Below are 18,126 nucleotides of genomic sequence, written 5' to 3'. Positions count from 1 at the left end.
AACGAAAACTGTTGAATAAAATTTTATAGTACAACAATCTTAAAGTATGATAGGAAAGACCATTTTGGAGCATATTGCAAATTTTCACAGCATCTTAAAATTGAAATGGAATTAAAAACTACATTATTTTAGTCCGATATAAAAATCCATATGGATGAACCTTCAATCATTTATCTTGCCCTAATGACCCAGTTCACCATCCAACCATAATAAAATGGTGAAACTCCTATAGATACATAGAGTATTGATTCCTCCAAGTCGACCTTTAGCTAATCCCCACCCCATGCAATCTCGCGCGCAGACCTTCTGGTGGCAATACGGGTCAAGGGATAAAGGGAGATAGAAAGAAATTAGACATGACCTAGAACAACGGCACTACCGCCAATTCTACTGTTATGTGGTAGTACTGATTTCGTAAGACTTCCCGGGCATTCTGTAATTCTGTAGCTCACACGCCCACGCCCGCCGTCAGCTTATTTTTTGCAACGGCTAAGCGCTTCTGTATCAAGCTTTTTAAAACATCAACACTACTCAAAAACTTGCCAACGTTTTAAAGAAGGCCAATCATGAAATATAATTGATGATTTGATTTTTTAAAAATTTCAACAAAGCAAGGATGATGAGACGATACTGAACAATCATTGATTTTTTTGGCGAAAATATCGAATACTCCCACCCCAAAACAGACAAGGTTAATAAGCAAATTTCATGTTATATTTTTATTTCATTAGAAAAACTTTTTTTTTTCATTAAGCAAATTTTATGTAAACCCTATTTTGATTTTTTATGCCCTTTCTATTAAGTCTTCCCTGGTTCGCCTTTTATTTGCGAATGGAAGCATTGTAATTGCTCGACTTTACGTGTCCAATTACTATTGTATTATATGGATGAATAAATATGAGCTTGAGAGTCTGTATATAATTATTTAAACATTTAATAATTCATTTAAATATTACAAAAAAGAAAAAATTCCACTAAATTGAAAAAAAAAATTTTTGTGATTTTTAAAATTTTAGAATTGAGATATTTTTTAGCAAGAAGAATAGCTCCCATGATTGGTTTGCTTCTAATTGACTCATCATTTTTTATTTTTACAATTACGTTTTCAATAGCGTATGAAATGCATATAACTATTGGGAAGGATATTACTAATTTATTGACAGAAATTACCTTTTCATATGAAACCATAAGCAATATCACACTTGTTTTTATTTGAGCAATAATACCGAGCAAAGAAATAAATTTAAACAGTTTAATTAATCGAAGAACTCAACAGCAAAAAATGATACGAAACTAAAAAAAAAAATTTGGATAGTTTGACATACATTGTGTAGCCATTCCGCAATTAGCGTTGAATTCAAATTGTTGTATCGTTAATGTGAACGGCTCATAATAAGTCCGAAACTATAGCTAAAAATGTGGGTATTATGAGCTTTAGCTGAGCCTGAAAAGATGAGAAAGACGAAGATTGAAGCCAGCTCAAGTGAGAATCGAAAAAGTGACGAGGACGTTAGGCGGGGGCTCCGGGGGAGAGCAAACGTTTGGCCCACTGCTCTGGCACTTCGTCTCCGACTCGCGTATACGTTGGACGTGTTTCTTCGATATTCCGGATAGTTCCCGTTACTTCAATTCTTACTTCAAGTTTTGCTAACGAGGTGAGTGTAATCATCTTTTCTCCCCGCAAAGCTTACCGTTCCTTCTCTTCCTCTTAGAAATTTATTGAAGTTTTGATTGAAAAAGGTGATTTCTCTCATCTTCAAAAAAAGTGACAGACGACAATAATGGAATTCCGAGAATCTTTTCTCTTTTGTTTTACATATGTGCGGTTGGTTATGTGAATAAATAAGAGCTTTTTTCTTTACTCAGTAATTATTATTATTTTGATTACAGTATTTCTATAGTCAAAACAATACACATCTATTTATGTAGCTATCGATATACTTTACGGAAAATAAAAAAATGTAGTTTTTTCATTAGAGTTTTATTCAAGGCCAAAAAATGTTGGGATATTTCATATTATAATTTAATTCGGTTTATTTAATTTTAGGAGGTTCAAGATTATGGTATTGTCGTGTGGTTTACAGTTGGCCGAGTTTCTAGGTTCAGTTTCAAGGACTTGGCTCCCCCCAGCGAATATACATCCTTGGTTGACCTAATTCAGATTTCTCTCCCATGCGTCCTGAAAATCAGATGCAAAGCATTTAATATCTTTCGCTTTTTTCTCTTGAAACATTTATACTTGCAGTGCCAACAAAATCGCTAACTCTTTTCTCGGAAGAGGTAAATTGAATCCTTTTTTTAAAAAACAAAATTTTTCTGGAAATTGAAGATGAATCGAGATGATCCAGATTGAATGATTCCATAGTAGCTGAATTAATTATCTAACAATTTTTTGAAATAAAATTGGGTGGGCATTCTATAGTGTTTGCAGTTATAGACGGATAATAAAAAACTGAAAGTAAGTGAATAAGCTCGAACTCATAATTCTCAACATGCACACAGATTCAACACTAACAATACCTACGTTAATATGATCGAGTGGGTATATTAGTCGCTTACGTAACTCGGGGATACTATGAAAACAGTGGTGCTCATCCCTCAATAATTTACTACGAATCATCGTTTAATAAGTAACTAAAGCTAGAATTAAAAACTTGAATTATAACTCAAGTAATTAATTTTTATTTCTAGTTGTATTTTTTTTTCAACGCAAATAGGAGATGTATTTAAAAAATGTATTTCATGTATTTCTGTTCGTCAAATAGAATCAAATATTCTGTTAAGGCTACTTTTTTCTCTCTAAAATCTCCTAAATCTCTTAGATTTAATAGTAAAAATGAGGTTTTACTGGGCTAGTAATTACAGCTGCTAGTTGTATAAAAAATTTAAATCTTAGGCTCAAATGCAAGTTCATAACCTGGAACATGTGAAGTAAATAAGAAAGTTGGTCTACTTTTTTGCCTCTTCCACTGCGGATTGCAAAAAATATAGCGCATCAATTTTCAAGATGGCGGCAAAATTTGACTGACGGAATATACATGAATTATCAATTTTAAAAACACACCGCACACCGGGGACTTAATTACTGCCATGTCAGAGATTTTATGCCATCGGTGCCCGTAATCGCGCGATTCTAACCTCGCTTCGCTCGGTTAAATCGCGGATTCCGGGCGCGATGACATAAAATTTTGTATGAAACGCGTGCGTAATATATTTTTCGACTCGTGGGATTGTAAAACTCGCCTTCGGCTCGTGTTATAAACCCCCCACGAGTCAAAAAATATATTACGCACGTGTTGCATAATATACTAATAATCTTTGATTTAAGTCTAAAATCGGAATTTGTTAGATGGTCCAATCATCGACTTTAGAACCACCGTAAAAACAAATTTTTATTGAAAAATGGAGGGACTTCAAGGTATTGGAGGAAAAACCTTAATAACAAATTTAAAAATATCAGACTTCGTGTACGTGTCTTCATCAAATAGAATGAAATATTCTGTTAATATTTTTATGAATGTATCTCCCAAAGAAGAAAGTGTGGAAATAATTATATTTTGGGAGCTGATGAATGCCAACATTATTTCACGTCACACCCTCTCCCTCGAAGAGGTTCTGAGGAATACTTACTAGATTATAAAGTAAAGCATTAGATGGGTTGACCGGCTCAATGCGATAGCACTAAAATTTAATTAATTTCAACGTTCATTTGAAGATATTACACATTTACATTGTTATAACTATGTTCACATTTGATTACAACAGAATTGAATGCACCGTGAGTATGCCGAAGGTGAACTAAAGTGTGATTTTCGACTTAAATTCACAAAAAGTTACTTACACATTATCATTAATGGACCGGATCAGAGAATTCGTTGAAGCGACAGAAATACTTACATTGACGTTAGGTAATTGTGAACGGAAATTGGTTGTTTATGCGATAGGGAGGAAGTAGAGTTTAAGCCGGTAATATATCCATTATGCAACTGGAGTATTTTCAAGACATATTGTTCTTTGGCTTTTTTTTTAGTTCAGGCTAATTTCAGTTGAGCTCATTGTAATGATTAATTCTCTTTCAACCTAACGCTTTTACTTCTCCATAATCAATTTTCTGTATAATACACAACCAGTAGTATAGATATATAAAACATACACTGATAGTACATGAAAGTGCAAATCTATAATCGGGTATACATATATTTTTATACAGCGGATATTTAAGACATTTACCGCTCAAATGCCTAACTTTTTTCCTCCTCATATGCCCCAATCAATCAACCGTTACACAATGAGCCGGGAAACTAATTCTGGACATGCAAATTTCATCTAGTTTGTTGTTTCTGAATATACCATAAAATTCATTCAAAAAATTCTAAAGTTTTCCTAACTTCAATTTTCGCTACAACTCTATGCAATCAATTCAAGCTCAATGTTCAAATACTCACTATTAACGGTTTTCCAAGTTCGACCCGTTGTAAATTTTCTAACAAAATAGGGTGGTTTTGTAATGATGGAAAGCAGAAAGAGGAGAAAAATGGACCTTCAATTATACCCTGGCGGACCACTCGATAGGGTGGATCGAGTTGTGCACTGAGTCGATAGGTGTTCGAGATTGAGTCGATGGTAATGTTGATCCACATCTATCGACTCAGTGCACAACTCGATTCACTCTATCGAGGGCCTATCGAGTAGATCTCGAATGGTCCGCCAGGGTATGCCATAATTTTGGGTATTTTTCGCATAAAAACTGATTTTTCAGGTTTTTAAGGACTAAATAAGTACATGACCGGAAAATTAAATGATTCTCTATGTTCTCTATGAGAACAAAGCCATTTTATTTTTCTAATTAAACACGTTGATGTATTACAATGAATCACCACTCCACAGATCTATTGAATATATAAGTAAATGATTTGATATATATAAGAATATATAAGTAAATGAACTTGATGAAAATAATATCACATTCAAAACTGCCAACTTCTTTGGAACGACACAGTAGTACTCTCTCCCATGTATTCACATGTCTAATGTGACGCTTCTCTGTTTCTGTGAAGTTTTTCCGGTGACTGCGTTAATGGAAAAGAGTGTAACATCTCTGAAGCCCTTTTCATTAAAATGAGTTTGTTCCTGAAATTTAACAATAAAAAATTATTTTCACATTTCGTCTTCTTTCCACCTCTATCAATTATTTATGTATCAGATAACAACAGTTAACATCAGAAAATTGTTAATTTTTTTACTGGTCACTTTTATTATAACATAGAAAATGATAGTAGAGACTTGGTAAAATTTTCCCTTTTTGTCAACTTATGTTATTATCACAAGTTAATTATTAAAACCTCTTAAAAGTCATCATCGAACACTAACGTTTCTTCAACTTGGATAATACTTATAACGGTTTATACTTAGAATCTGAACTTTAGACTGCCAAAAAAAGACTTAATTGGTTAATGTAAAAATTCGATGCCTGCCAAATTTCAATAACAACAGTCTTTTGACAAGCGTGAATTACCTAGAAATCGCTGAAAATAATTTTACATGTCGAGTCTTTGTTTGCTACGGCAGGAGAGAGACTATCCGGCATTTTCTACCCAATCGAACTAACTGTATACATGAACAATATCAAGAATCAATAGATAGACTTTACGTAGCTTTCAACCCACATTTAGAGGAATGGAATCCGATGTTATTACTATTACTCCATGAATCACTGATTAGACTGAGAAAAAAATGTGTTTCATTAACAAAAAACTATTTTGAAACTAACAAGTAAAATTAATGAATAGCCAAAATCATGTGACACGATATTGAATTTGGTTTGACTAAATTATTTAATTTAAGTAATTAATTAATTAAATTATTGACTAAATTTGGTTAAAATAACTGATTGAAATTTTGGAGTTCAATTCGATCTTACATGTTTGCAAGAATGAAAATTTGATGGATGGGATTAAAATGAAATTACTATTGGTTAAAATATATCTGAGGATGCATTCAATTTAAGAACATATTTTGGAAAATGTCTGCAACTGTCTACCAGAGGTACCAGAGAATATTTCTGGTCGGACTGGTTTAGATATTTACTCATATTTCATATTCGGTAACCTTGAATAGTTATTTTTTTTTTATTTTAAAATCACAACGATATTTTTCCACTTCTCAGTAGTCACGAAAAATTAGCATAGCAGAATGAAATAATTCAATTTTCTTTTTCGGTTTTATAAAATTCTATCATCAGGAGTATATGCATTTGATTTTACTGTATATTTGTTACGAAAAAAGATTTAATTAATCAAATAGCTACTTACCTAAAAAATATTTTTCCTTGTTTTAAAGCTAATGTAATAAAGTCAACCATTTTTGGATGCAAGCAATAGGTAGGTCTTACGATATTTTACTAAATTTTTTTCTCAGTGTAATGAAGATGTATCATCGATAAGTGTAGACGGACAGTAATTCCCGACAATTATCCAAGTAATTATTATTTTTGGTTAGCGTTCAACGACCGGTGAAGCGTTTATTCTAAATCAGATGCTGTGAACTGCGTGTTTACTTGATATATAAATAACTATAACACAGCTAGAGTAAGGTACTGAGGTTGAAAATTCATAGGATAGAAATTAGTTGCAAGTTCTATTTCTGAGCACTCAGAAAAACAAAAAGAGTTGAAAATCCCAGACACTAAAGGGAGTACTGTAAAATACATACCTACGTTTCTAAGAATAATTCGAGCCTCAGAAGCTGTTTGAACTCCCCAGCGAGTCGAATTCCTCATTTTCTGACTAATTTTTAATATATCTAATAATTAAGAATGCTTAAGCGCTCAAATGAGAACCGTGTCGGAAAATAAAATGAAAAAATTCGAATAAATCACTTACGATACAAATAATTTTTTCGATTAATTTATATGCCTCATTGCATACTTTTCAGTTCAAATTATGAAGAAACATGAAAAATGTTTATAAACATTGACGTCTGACTGACTACTGCGATAAGCCTCGAGTTTTGAGCGTGCATGACCGCATTTAGCAAAGTGCTCAGCCATCACTGTTTTATCGTCATCTACCAGGTAGATTCTATCTTGTCAAGTTACTCAGCTGTAACAGCAGCGTTGTCAATATTTTAGAATCGAAATGGCTGCCACATGTCTTCAGATCTTTTAAAAAATCAATCGCAAATTTCTCGCGTACGGGTACTCTCATCGGAAAAATACCCATGTAGGGTTGTACAAAACTTGCACTCATTGGGTGGAGGTCGGCACCAAGTCAGCCGATGATCGGCGGCGATAACCGGCCAATCTTCTGCCGATCATTGGAGCGTTACCTCGTGCCGCTCAACGGCACCGATCCCGAGTGGGAATTATGTCAGGCGAGCCTGAGGTTTGATCAGAACTTGATATGGCGATGTTCAGTGTCAACTGATCAGGCAGAACTTGATAAGAAACTGATCAGTCTTTGATTGACCCAACCTTATTCTTACTACTCTGATCAAGTTCTGATATGGTGAGCTTGATCTGAACCTGTGGTTCACTCATCTGTGATCATTCTGATCAAGTTCGGATCAGATAAGCCGGAACTTAAACTGACTTCGCCTGCCTGCAATTATTCGGACTAGGCTCTGATCAGATCAACGTGATCTGAGATTGAGCTGCCCGCCTGTAATTACTCTGATCATGTGCAGATCAGGTGGGCCTGAACTTAAACTGTGATCTAGCCACCTGCAACTAGTCGAATCAGATTCTGATCAGATCAACCTGACCTGAAGTTGTCCCATCTCAGTAGTTATTCGGATCAAGTTCGGATCAGGTGAGCTTGAACTGAATAATTTAATTATTAACTTTTGATTGTTATTATTATTATTATAAAAAGTATAATAGGTGAAATTTTAATAGAGTAAATTTTCGTTTCTTAAAGTGAACCAATATCCCCAATACACATCGTATAAGCAAAACAGTTCACTCAATAATAATAACACGATAGTATAGTGGCTAGGGCATTAGGATTTTTTCAGCACTACTTATAGTAGGGATCCATTGATAGAGGTCATATAATCTAAAAGAATGATTAATTTTTTATTTTAAATTCATTGTCATTGATAAACATCTTTAATTTCGGTTATTAAGGATTAATCCGTTTTGTTTGATCAAACCCTGATTCGGCACGCCTGATCAAATCCGGATCAAGTCAAGGCGTTACATGCTTGATCAAGTCCTGATCAAGTTGTAGAATCAGTACCTGACCCAACATCAAGTCTGATTTGATCCGAACTTGATCCGGACGTGAGCTAATTTTCCACTCGGCTCATCCTATGCCCTAACCACTATCCTATCACGTTATTATTATTGAGTGAACTGCTTTGCTTATACAATGTGTATTGGAGATATTGATTTACTTTAAGAAGCGAAAATTTACTCTATTAAAATTTCAGCTATTATACTTTTGATAATAAAAATAATAATAACACGTTAATAATTAAATTATTCAGTTCAAGCTCACCTGATCAGAACTTGATCCGAATAACTACTGGGATGGGACAACTTCAGGTCAGGTTGATCTGATCAGAATTTGATCCGACTAGTTGCAGCTGGCGAGATCACAGTTTAAGTTCAGGCCCACCTGATCTGAACTTGACCAGAATGATCACAGATGAGTGTTCAAAAAAAAAAAAATTATAAATTGAAAAAAAAAATTCCAAGGTACTTGAGCAATTTTGGTACGTAGTCATTTAGTGACCTTTACCGATTTGATCTTTTTGATCCTTGTCCTTGCGGTAGTCTTTTTGTCTGTTATTTCAAGTTCTGTTGCCCTACTGCAACTTCGAATAAATTTTCAAGGTACTTGAGCAATTTTGATACATAGTCATTTAGTGACCTGTACCGATTTTATCTTTTTGATCCTTGTGCTTTTTGTAGTCTTTTTGTCGGTTATTTCACGTTCTGTTGCCCTACTGCAACTTTGAATAAATTTTCAAGGTACTTGAACAATTTTGATACGTAGTCATTTAGTGACCTTTACCGATTATGTTTTTGATCCTTGTCCTTTTTGTAGTCTTTTTGTCGGTTATTTCAAGTTCTCTTGCTCAGATCAAGGTTCAGATCAAGTTCACCATATTAAAACTTGATCAGAGTAGTAAGGAACAGGTTGAGTAAATCAAAGACTGATCAGTTTCTTATCAAGTTCTGCCTAATCAGTTAACATTGACCATCGCTATATCAAGTTCCGATCAAACCCCAGGCTCGCCTGACATAATTTCCACTCGGGTTGTGGTACAGACAGGTGTGTTCAATAATGATTATCTCGCTAAAATGAATGGACCGTTGGGGGGGGGGGGGGGGTGAGTATGGAGACTAGAAAAATCAGAAAATAATCATCCCGTCCCTTAATTATTATTGCAAAATAAAAGACGGAAAAATTATGACTCAATTCAGGAAATTTTGCGGAGCTTGGCGTTGTAAGTTTCCTACTTCTGAAGTTTACTTTTTGTGTAAACTACGCGTAGATGAGTAATTGATGTCAGAAGACCTAAAATAGTATATTTGAAGACGGGGGGAATAGGGCCTATAGTACAGTGCCCTCGTTCGGCCAATACCCTATACGTTATAGCGCCCTATATAGTATAGTAAAGGCCCTATTGCAGGGTCTATAATAGGAGTTTATGGCCGGAGCACCCGTGGTTCCGGCCATAAACATACGGCCTATACTATAGTATCGGCCCTATAGCAAAGCCGGAAACCTAATGGTTATTCAACCTTTGTCTACGAATAAGTCCCAGTGTAACCGCTATTCCCGTCAGCCACGTAGGGCCTATACTATAATATATGGTAGCATAGTATGAACCCTGTACTATTAAGTCAAAAATATTCAACAGAAAGCACTGGATTTGAAATAAATTGAATTTTTCCTTACAATTTTTTGTATTTTACATATACTTCTCATTTTTGGCCGATATGTGAGTCAGAAAAGACAACTTAAAACGATCTTACCATAAAAATTCTGCAAGGAAAATTCTTTCAAATGATTTCTATGAACAAATTCTTTTAAATTGATTTTTCCTATGAATTTATTTATTTTTTTAATATTCATCTTGTAATAAATCCCAAATAATGCTCAGCCAAACATTAATGGAATTTTCGCTTATAATACCACGAGAGGTTTGAAATTATCGGAATATTTACCAATAGGTGCGTTGCAAACAAATGAGTGCGTTAGGTTTTCCAGGTTAAAGAGAACTTAACAAACTCATTTGTGTGCAAGGAACCTTTGAGGTAAATATTTCGATAAATTTCAAAGCTCGAGTGGTATTCGCGGGATTATTCTTCCCGCCAAATTTCAGTCAGTAGAATTGCACCATGAGACAATGGTCAAGAAATACTCGATAAATAACACAATTAAATTCAATCTGTTGATTCCAATCAGTGGTTAACCCAATCCAACAGTTTTTTGTTTTATATATATAGATAGATGACAAAATTATCGAAAAATTATCAGTTGTAATACCACGAGAGCTTCAAAATTATCGAGTATTTCCCGATAGGTTCGTTGCAAGCAAATGAAGGAGTCAAGATTTTCAGGTATAAAAATCACGAGTGCGAATCGTCGGATTATTTTTTCATTCCAAATTTCGGTTAACAGAATTGGTCCATGAGACGAACCTCACAGTTGTCAAATACAAATTTTATTTTCAAAACAAATATATTTTAATTCAAATTAAGGGATCGAATTAAATCTGTCATTGACATCTGGGGTTAATTCGACTGGATATTATTTTGTTTCTTATTTATAGGAACTACCAGACAAAATTATCAAAAAATTATCAGTATAATACCATGGTCCTTGATACCACGTGACGTCGAATGGGCCAATCCTGTTAATGGAAATTTGCGTTGAAAAAATAATCAGTGTAATACCGAGTAACCTCGTCAAATGGTGCAAATCTATTGGCTTAAATTTGGCGAGAAAAAATAAAGATAAGAATTCAATAGAATTTTTTTAAATATAAAAAAAGCATAGCACTGTCATGGTGCCCAGCACAAGTGTCATGGCGCAATGCTGATGTGGTACTGTGCATTTATTCAGGATGAATCCACACGAGCAGTTCCATGAGAATTGCATCAACGGGGCGGCCGCTTGCGGCCGCGGCGGCGCTAGTCATTTAAAAATAAAGGATTTTTTTATCTGTGATAATTTTTCAATTGTCTTTGCTCGGTCACTCTCTGCAGCTAATTATGTTGATTTTTTTCTACTGTCATTATTAATTTCCGTGGATAACTGGAAATGGATGAATCTTCAAAGATTGAACAGTGGGGTCGATATCATGAAAAAAATCAACAAGCCATGAAATGATACAATTCAAATTTGTTGTTTCCATGCCTTTTCAAGGTAAAAAAACTTGTAAATTTAGGAAAGACAGTCACTGTCATTCAGTGTCTGAAATGTAGGCAATGCAATTAAATTTTTTAAATACTGCTTTCAGAATGTTCAAACAATATTAACAAAAAAAAATCTTTTACCAGTGTTGTTCAATTCAGTTGCTACCTAAATATTCATTTCGGAGTGATTTATTAAACAGAATTTTATGCGGGAGTTGATATAGAAAAAAATGAATAATTGATATTTTTAACAATGCACAATACATCAAGAATAATATTCATGTTTCCTTCCAAAATTCAAATTTTTACGCTTTGACTGACATAACGATACCTTCTGGACTTGACGTTGAGCCAAGCATTGGGTCTCGCCACTCGGACTACCTGCATAAGACAATAGGACCCCTTTTTTGTAGCCCTTTGCGAGCTCGATGAGCTCCAAGAGCTAACTTTTCCCAAGCCACCCAAGTAAAAATGCCTATGGTATTAGTCATGAACGATATGTTTCCGTAGTGATTTTAATTTTTTCAAGGTTGAAGAAGGGCCAGTCTGAATCGTCGGATGAGGAAAAGTGAAAAGCAGTATGGAAAAGTATTTTTCTAACGAATTTAATCATAATGCGTTTCGAAGTAAATTCCGTGAATTTTTATCGACATTTTCGGAGTTTGAGTTCGGCTATATCCCGACGCTCTGACCCCACTTCCTGCGCGTCATCCAATCTATGCCCGTTCCTCAGATTTGCAAAAAATTAATAGGGTAGGATTGAATAATTTTTTTTCTGTTTACATTTTATATGACTGTCATTAAGAGTATATTCGTTCGTTTCTAATATACGTGTGTTAGGAAATAGTGAATTGGCGCGAATCTATCACAAGATCAAATTGATCAAATAATTAGTTACTTCGAAAATATAGTAAAGATCTAAATAGTTTATGTCCGCCACGCCATTCTAGGTGATATATAGAGTACTATATGGGTTTCCACCACCTGATTAAGGATCTGTTCACCCTATCGTCCAGAAACAATTAGTGTAGAAGATATCACTGTTTATGAACCGCTCTCTGAGTTATCCAGGGCCACGACGAGGACGTGGCGGTCTGTCGGCCCCAAAGACAATACATGTTGACATACTTAAAGGCAATGGAGGACACAGAAGGATGGAATTCCCAATCGGTCTTGAACACAATCTAAATTTTCAACTAAACTTTGAATTTGACTCCACTTAGCCACTACGGTCACTGACACGGCGCGTGATTAATCCGCCGCTACCTTTGTAGCAATTCACAATATATTTAATACTTAAATCAATCACTCACTCGTCGTGTCAATAGCAACAGCAGGGGCCGGAGAGAGGGGTCAAAGAAATTACATGGACACAAGAGTTTACCTCAAGACCATTGTTCAGTATATTATTCTACCAATTGTTTCCACCTCTCTTCTCACTCTATCTATCGTTCTTTGAGAAGATCAGAATGTGTTATTCGGCAAAGAAATGACGATTTCGATGATTCTTGTTTTTGGCGAATCTAAACCATACATTTATAACATTTGTAGAAATACATTATACAGTTTAATTTAATTTAATTTATGCATTTTAAATGTAATTGAATAAAAACAACCATTTTTGATCGCAAACAAATAGGTTTAGTACATCTTATTGAATTTTTCTCTCAGTTTATCATTAATTATCCAACATTTGCTACCTTGTTTTTTTCTCAAGCTCGGTCAAAGCTATAGTTGAGACTAGGAATTCCAAGGCGTAGAATTATTCGGTGTATTGGACGAAGCTCGGAATTTCAAAGCCGGACCACTATTGTAACTAACGTGGTGTACAAGTTTGTCCTAGCATTGGATCATCAGGCTCGGTTGAACTATGGTATTTCTATACAACCAAAATTGGTTTAAGCTAGGAATTCCAAGCTTGCGCCCATTGTTTAAGTTTGGATTTTATCACTTGGGCGGCACGTTTCGTAAAAATCACGGAAGACTTCAAAAAAATTGACCGAATTGCAAGGTCACATCCCAATGACGAAACGCACGTAATTCTTAATAAATTTTGATTTCCGTGGATACTTTGTTCAATTTTCAATTTCACCCTACGGTTAGGCATTAATTAGACCGGAATTTTCATGGAACTTTTCGCATACTTTTTTCCACTAATATTCCTTGCGTATGAAAGTAGAGACCAATTGGCAATTTATAATCCATAATTATCTCATTTAAATCGATCCAGTCGATCTTGGAGAACAAGTCGACAAGAAATTGAATATTTTTGTTTTTACACATTATTTCATCACTTTTTTAAAGATATGAATTCGATGGAAGAGTCCTTTGTTTATATTTCATGTCTTTTTAAAGTTCCAATGACATTTTTAAGGTTCCGGCATTTCCATCATTGGGGACATATACATAATATGAATGAGAAAGAAAGTTGCAGTTTGCCGAGAATAAGCAAGTATACCCTAGTGGAAATTTAACTCAGGTTCGGATCAAGTTCGATCAAATCGGAGTTAATTTCGGATGAGGGCTGATCCTACAGCTTGATCAAGCCTTGATCAGACAGGTAATGCTTTGACTCAATTCGATTTTTATCATGCGTGTCGGATCAGGGATTTATCAGGGTTTGATCAGTGCTTGACAGCCAAAATTGAACATATTTATTAATTATAATGAATTGAAAATAAAAAATTGATCATTTTTTTTACATTATATTACCTCTATCCATGAATACCTACCGTAATTAATGCTGAAAAAACCTAATTATTTTCACCGATACTGGGAATCGAAGGGGGATCTTACCGTTACTAATCCTATGCCCTAACCTAGGCTATCGCGTTAATGTTATTGAGTGAACTCCTTTGCTTATACGATGTATATTGGAGATATGTGTTGTCTTCAGAAAGCAGAAATTTACTCCATTAAAATTTCATCTATTATACATTTAATAATAATAACAATAATATGTTGATAATTAAATAATTTAGTTCAAGCCCACCTGGTCCGAACTTGAGCGAAATAATCACAGGCAGACAGCTCAATTTCAGATAATACTGACTTCATCAGAATCTGATCTAGATAGTTGCAAGCGGACGGGTTTCAGCTTAAGTTCAGGCCCACCTGATCCGAACTTGATCAGAGTAGTGTGGAGCAGATTCAATTCAAATAGGTTCGATTTATAAATCGAATACTGATGAGTTTCTTATCAAGTTCTGCCTGATCAGTTAAAACTTACTACCGCCGCAAGTTCTAATCAAACCGGTTCGCCTGACATAATTTCCACTCAGGTATATCGAGACTCCACTGTATCTAGTGATTTTTATTCAGTCATTGAAATAACGATGGCATTTTATTATATTTTATTTATTTTATAGATAAACACATCGCGTGCATCTCGAAACTAGAGTGCTAGTCTCTTATACTGTACCAACATAAGATGGTACTCGAGCTACCAAATTAATATCACTCGAGGAGTTGAGGTGATTGTTTTTCTCTTTCGGTTGTTATCGGGAGGGAGTGAAATTATATGAATACTTGAACACTGAAGATTTGAATGATGGTTGACACGAGAGTTTTTTATTTTTAAGAAATATGATACGGTTGATCTTGATACAAGCGAAAGCTGATAATGGTAAGGTACCAAAATTGGCCGATGTTTTTGGTTATCAATGTTCGTCTTAAACTGCCAATTTTCTCCCTTGCTCATTTTTGTGAGAGTGTCAAGAAGATGGAGGAGGGAATTTTTACAATATGAAAATTCGTATTTGATTGGTCAGGAAAAGGAACCCTTTTTCGAGTGGGAGAAGATATGGGTGTTTGGCGAGAATTTCCCTGCTTTTGAAGGTTGTAATGTTTATGAGAAAAAAGGGAATTTTCTTTGGGCCACACGACTAGCAATGGATTAAGTTGAAAAATGCATGGGACGTGAGTAGTTTTCTCCCAATGCGGATTTTCTCTCGCCGGCGAAATTGTCTGAAAGGTGTTAAATATTATAAAAATCAAGAATTAGAGAATCGAGTTTGGTTGGCTCTAAAATAAAACTCTTTTTTTTTTGCGTTTTTCCCGGGAGTTGATAGGGTAAACATCTGCGGGACAGATTTCAAGAGACGAGAATCATTTAATTTCTTGTCCTTGTTGACTCATTACTTCTCTCTCCTCCTTCCTCCGAACACTCTCACATATTCTTGATGAAAATCGATAGAATCCTTTTGTTGAGTACGACACATATACATTGAAAGAGAAATATCCCTAATAGTGTATCGTTTGATAATAACGTGTAATTGTCGTTTAATCACTCTTTTTCTTCGATTATCCAACGACTCCTTTGATGTCACAAAAATGTGGAACGCTATAAAAACTTGCCCTCTTCTATGTAAAAATGATTGCCATATGAACGACGGCGGTGCTCGATATATACAAGAAAAGTGAAATGAAGAAATGGCTAGGAGCCGGATAGCTCAGTTGGGAGAGCATCCGATGCACAATGGGAAGGCCCCGCGTTCAAATCCCGGTCTGGGCTATCCCTTTTTTCAGTAATTTTTTTTGTAAAAATTATATTATTCTGTTCCCCTTCCTACCTAATTCAAATCCTATCCAACGACTCCTTTGACGCCACAAAAATGTGGAACGCTATAAAAACTTTTCCACTTCTATGTATTATTGTATTATATTATCTATTATTTTATTTTTTTTTTATTTTTACATTTTTCCTTTTCCTATTACCATAGTTTCATGGTTTGATAGGCACCCCTTCGTCTTAGCCTTTAGCCTCTCCTACTATCCTCTCATTATTTTTGCGGTGTCATGTGCCGACTTTCCGTACTGCGCCCATTTGGCTTGTACTGAGGGAAACCATGTAAAACCTCAGTAGCGCAACCGGCCGGTAATGCGGGGATTCTGCTGTGTTCATCAGTCACACTAATTCGGTGAACACAGCAGCTCTCTACCCCCGTGCCTAACGACGGCAGTCTATACGCCGAGGGGTGCGACTAAGCGGGCACCCATCCAAGTACTAACCCAACGGAGCGTTGCTTAGCCTGAATGACCGCCGGAGTCACACACCACCCGCGTGGCTACTGTCGCCGCTTTATATTATCTATTATTGTATTGTATTATGTATTATTCGTTCTGAAATCGATACATGTTGCGATACTATTACCTAAGTAGGTTTTGCTAAGTGTGGTTGCTTGCGCCTGGGCTTGGCTGAGTCCTGGTATACATATAATTGACTCACCATACTGAGGCCAACGCCTGGCCCTGAATGGACTGATCAATAATTGGGTCACCAATCAATAACCGAGTCTTGGCTGAGTACTGGCGAGCCAAGACTCGGTATCCCTATTTCGGATCAACACTTGGCCGAGGGATGGCTGCCGAAAGTTGGTACAGCACCTCTAGCCCAACAATTCGTTAGCCAATAACTAACCAAAGGCTGGTACTATTGCTCAACGCCAGCGTTGGTTATCTGAAGACTGGTAGCATCTTTGGCCCAACACTTCGTCAACTAATGACGAACCAAACACTCATTGTTCACTGCACACTCAACGCTTGGCTACTACTGGAGGGCCAACCGCCGATATATCAATCTTGGCCAACATTTGACCAAGAGTGTACAGTAGTTATACCTTACTGTAGTTGACCAGTAATTATACCTTTCTGTGGGAAGATGAGAGGGAGGAGGCGAGGGGAGTCTAGACAAGATTACTTACGTCAATGGATAAAGTGAATCAGAAGAGGAAATTATTAATTAAAATAGTTTCTACAAAGTTGACGTGGGATTTATATCTATAACTTAAAATCGCAAGATATACGCGCGTGTTTGCTTAGCAGCAAGGTGTAAGTATTGTTAGGGTCATACATTTAAATTTTGATCAAGGCGGTAATTTTTAAGTTAACTAATTAGGTTTTTCCAGTGAATGATGAATGGGATTAAATATGAATGATATCAGCAAAAAAATCAGTTAATTTTACTTTTTCTATCATTTCAATCACTAATTGGTAGAGGAATGAAAGGATTGGGCAGCGATTGGATCCCAAGCTTCGAAATTACAATTGAGGAGTTGGCGAACATCGTTTGCCCAGTTATGAGACATTAACGTTGGCATACGCTGGACCATTCAAGCCTCCCTTGAGTGGGCCCAAATTATCATCGAGGATACGGCCCAATCATGAGCCAGTCTTAAAGTCAAGCGTTACGCCAAGCTTGGCGATTGGCATGCCAAACGTCGGCCATGGGTTGGCTCAGGCCTCAACTCCCACTTGAGTATCTTAGTTCTGTCATTCAATTAACGCTGATAGATTTTATTGGCAAACAAATTAGGAAATATTCAACTCGAAATGATCGAATGGAATTTCAAATCGAACTTGAAAAATCAGGGGATTTTTTTGAATCTCTTTTTCCAAGCGCAGTGCCTTTTTGTCACTTTGTAACGTTAAGATAAAGTTACAATTTAATGCTAATATTTTACTAAGTGACAAGGTTTCCTTTCTAATTTCTAGTCAATCACTTTCCATTAATTCTACCATCCTTTATCCTAGAATTATTTTTTTATCTATTTCCAATTTTTCTAGGGTCAAATACTGTCCGGTAATTGCCTTATTGTTCTCTTGTAATTCCCAGACTAATCTTCAGAACAGATTTATCTGTTCACTTATAAACCTCAGCTACTTTTTGTTCAGATAACACTTCCTTTGACCATGTTTTCTCAAGGAAACCCCATATGATTTATCGTTATATGATCCTCTATCGTGACTCTATAATT

General features: G+C 35.6%; 2 protein-coding genes across 3 annotated transcripts in view; one reads left to right on the top strand and one right to left on the bottom strand.

The window, feature by feature from the left end:
- Positions 1 to 1,552: 1,552 nt before the first annotated feature.
- Positions 1,553 to 18,126, top strand: part of LOC105266444 (arginine kinase) — a 52,054-nt gene continuing 35,480 nt past the window's right edge. Inside the window, exon 1 of the mRNA XM_011304608.1 lies at positions 1,553 to 1,655. The gene's annotated coding sequence lies outside the window, so the exon portion shown is untranslated. The remainder of the gene's footprint in view (positions 1,656 to 18,126) is intronic.
- Positions 1,999 to 18,126, bottom strand: part of LOC105266446 (uncharacterized) — a 98,559-nt gene continuing 82,431 nt past the window's right edge. Inside the window, exon 4 of one of the 2 annotated variants that reach the window (XR_892168.1) lies at positions 1,999 to 2,179. The gene's annotated coding sequence lies outside the window, so the exon portion shown is untranslated. Of the gene's footprint in view, positions 2,180 to 4,843; positions 5,131 to 18,126 lie in introns of those variants that run through there. The other variant, XR_892167.1, reaches the window with a different exon arrangement.

This window comes from Fopius arisanus, unplaced genomic scaffold (genome assembly GCF_000806365.1).
Source record: "Fopius arisanus strain USDA-PBARC FA_bdor unplaced genomic scaffold, ASM80636v1 scaffold00038, whole genome shotgun sequence".
Lineage (NCBI taxonomy): Eukaryota > Metazoa > Arthropoda > Insecta > Hymenoptera > Braconidae > Fopius > Fopius arisanus.
Note: the sequence above shows the minus strand (reverse complement) of the source record. Positions and strands in the feature narration are given on the sequence as shown.